Here is a 2,950-nt window from a genome sequence, read left to right as displayed (position 1 = left end):
CAGCAATGAGGGGAGAGGGGTATTTATAAATATGACTGTGTTTGGAAATAGGGTTTTATTATGCTAATGAGGGCATACCAGAGTAGGGTGATCCTGAACCTAATCACTTCTGAGTTGTAAAGGATTGCTGGCAGCTACTGGAAGGTGAAATAGACAAGGAAGGGCCTCCTCTTGGAGTCATGGCCTGAATTCAGATTTCCAGCCTCCTGAACTGTGAGAAAATAAAATTATGTTCTTTAAAGTCACCCACTTGTGGTATTTCTTTTATGGCAATACTAGGTAATTATGCCAATCTTGATCCCTGATTTAAAAAATAATAATATACCCAGCAGTTCCCTTTCCCATGGGATCTGAACACTGGTCTGGGTGGTGGTAAAAGGAGGGACAGTAACACTGAGACTCATCTCAGTGCTTGCAGCACATGGGCTAGTTTCAAACGGGTTCAGATGAGATTGAATTCACTGAATTCGCTTCCTCCTCCCTGGGGATAATCATGGGCTTAAAGGGATGAGTAAATGAGTGAAGCTCTGAACAGCTGGCATGGCAGCAGCTGGGTTATTAACTGTATTTGGATCTAGTGGATAGCTTTCTTTTCTCTTGATTAAAAGTATTCTTTAAAATAACAATAATATTAGTCCTAGGCTGTCTTGTTCTATTTCCTATTCCAGATACATTTTCTTCTTCTGTATGAAAAATTCCTTGAAAACTCCTGAGGTTTCCTATTGGAATATCTTTGTATTACTAGATTAATTTGGGTAGAACTGACTGATTTACAGTATTGGAACTTTCCACCAGAACTCAGTATGTCTGTATATTGAGATCTTCCTTTATGTCCTTCGAGGCTGTTTTAAATTTTCTTCGTATAGAGAGCCTGACGTTCTCTAACTGGTTACTCAGTATGTAAGAAGAGAAGTCCCTGGGTGATGCAAATGGTTAAGAACTCGACTTGACTCCGAGCCTAAAGGTTGGCAGTTCAAACCTATCCAGAAGCACCTCAGAAGACAGGTGTGGCGACCTGTTTCCAAAAAGTTTCCTTTGACATAGTTCTACTCTGCACACATGGGGTTGCCATGAGCCAGAATCAACTCATTGACAACTAACTACAACCGTGTATAAGAACACATTTGAATTTTTGAATGTTGCTTCTTACTTATCCTCTCCCTTTTTTTTTTTTATTGGAGTGTTTGTCCTTTTCTCATTAATTCGTGTATTAATTAGGCTCTCTGACGTTCCAAAGAAGCAGGTTACTTGCGGTGATGGGGTAAGAAGGAACAGCCAAAGAGCTGGGGCTTATCGAAGAAAAGAGATTAAAAGATTATTCAAAGTTCGAGGTAACTCAAATGACTCAATTAAATGTCCTCCCCTCAGCAAGTGGCCATCTAAGATGCATCAGTTGGTCTCAACCTTCCTGGAGCAAAGGAGAATGAAGAACACCAAAGACATATGGTAAAGATGAGCCCAAGAGACAGAAAGGGTGACATAAACCAAAGACTCCAACAGCCTGAGACCAGAAGAACTAGATGGTGCCTGGCTACCACCGATCACTGCTCTGACAGAGAACACAACAGAGAATCCCTGATGGAGCAGGAGAACAGTGGGATGCACATCTCAAACTCTTGTAAAAAGACCAGGCTTAATGTTCTGACTGAGACTGGAGGGACCCTGATAGTCAAGGTCCCTGGACCCTTTGTTAGCCCAAGGTTGGAACCATTCCTGAAGCCAACTCTACAGACAGGACTATAAGATAGACGACGATACTGGTGATGAGTGAGCTTCTTGGCTCAAGTGGACACTTGAGTCTATGTGGGCAACTCCTGTCTGGTGGCGAGATGAGAAGGCAGAGGGGGACAGGAGCAGGTTGAAGGGACACAGGGAATAAAGGGTGGAGAGGAGGAATGTGCTGTCTCATTAGGGGGAGAGCAGCTACGAGTACATAGCAAGGTGTATATGACTTTTTCTATGGAAGACTGACTTGATTTGTAAACTTTCACCTAAAGCACAATAAATACATACACACACACGCACACATATATATATAAAGTCATCCCCTCAGCTGTAGGTTCTAGTAATCCCAGTCTCACACAGCACTGTCACTGTGACTCAGGTTCTCACTGTCTGATACCACCAGTTTGCTCTCCTCATGGCTTCTGCTACATATAGCTCGAGCTGTCTCATGCCTTCTACTTCTTTCGCCTCACTGTCAACTACTAGCTTTCTCTAGGTGCTTTGCATCCAAACTTTCCAAGAAAGAGGGAGGGCTAATTGTTTTCTTTAATCATTAGTATCCCTGTTGGAGACACTAGATCCAATTGTCACTCAGCGTAGATTGTCTGCCCCAAAGCAATCAGTTATGACCAGGGTCCAAGGCTCATGCTATAGACCCAAACCCAAACCCGTTGCCATCAAGTTGATTCCAATTCGCAATTACCGAATAAGACATAGTAGAACTGCCCCATAGTATTTCCAAGGCTATAAATCTTTATGGAAGCAGACTGCCACATCTTTCTCCCACAAAGCAGCTGGTGAGTTTGAACTGCCGACCTTTGGGTTAGCAGCCAAGCACTTTAGCCACTGCACCAGCAGGGCTCACTGTGCTACAGACCAGCGCTACTCAAACTTTAAAGAACACACAAATCATCCAAATATCTTGTTAAAGTGCAGATTCTGATTCCGTAGGTCTGGGGTGAGGCCTGAGATCCTATAATTTTAACACATTATCAAGTGATGTCTGGAATACTAGTCCATGGACCACACTTTGAGTAGCAAGGGCTTAGAGCAGGGTTTCTCAGCCTCAGCATTACTGACGTTTTCTCCCAGATAATATTTCGTTGTTGGGGCTATCCTATCTATGCATTGTAGGATGCTTAATAGCATTCCTGGCCTCTACCCACTAGATATTAGTAGCGCCTGTCCCCAAGCTGTGGCAACCAAAAATGTCTCCAGGCATTGC

At 43.2% G+C, this 2,950-nt stretch overlaps 1 non-coding gene across 1 annotated transcript; it reads left to right on the top strand.

Annotated features, from left to right (window-relative positions):
• Positions 1-323: 323 nt before the first annotated feature.
• LOC111752529 (small nucleolar RNA SNORA61) lies at positions 324-442 on the top strand. The gene has a single exon (XR_002787437.1). It is a non-coding gene; the product is annotated as a small nucleolar RNA SNORA61 (small nucleolar RNA).
• The last annotated feature ends 2,508 nt before the right edge of the window (positions 443-2,950 follow it).

The sequence above is a fragment of the Loxodonta africana genome, chromosome 18, assembly GCF_030014295.1.
Source record: "Loxodonta africana isolate mLoxAfr1 chromosome 18, mLoxAfr1.hap2, whole genome shotgun sequence".
NCBI classification, from domain to species: domain Eukaryota; kingdom Metazoa; phylum Chordata; class Mammalia; order Proboscidea; family Elephantidae; genus Loxodonta; species Loxodonta africana.
This window is presented reverse-complemented; position numbering and strand designations above follow the sequence as displayed.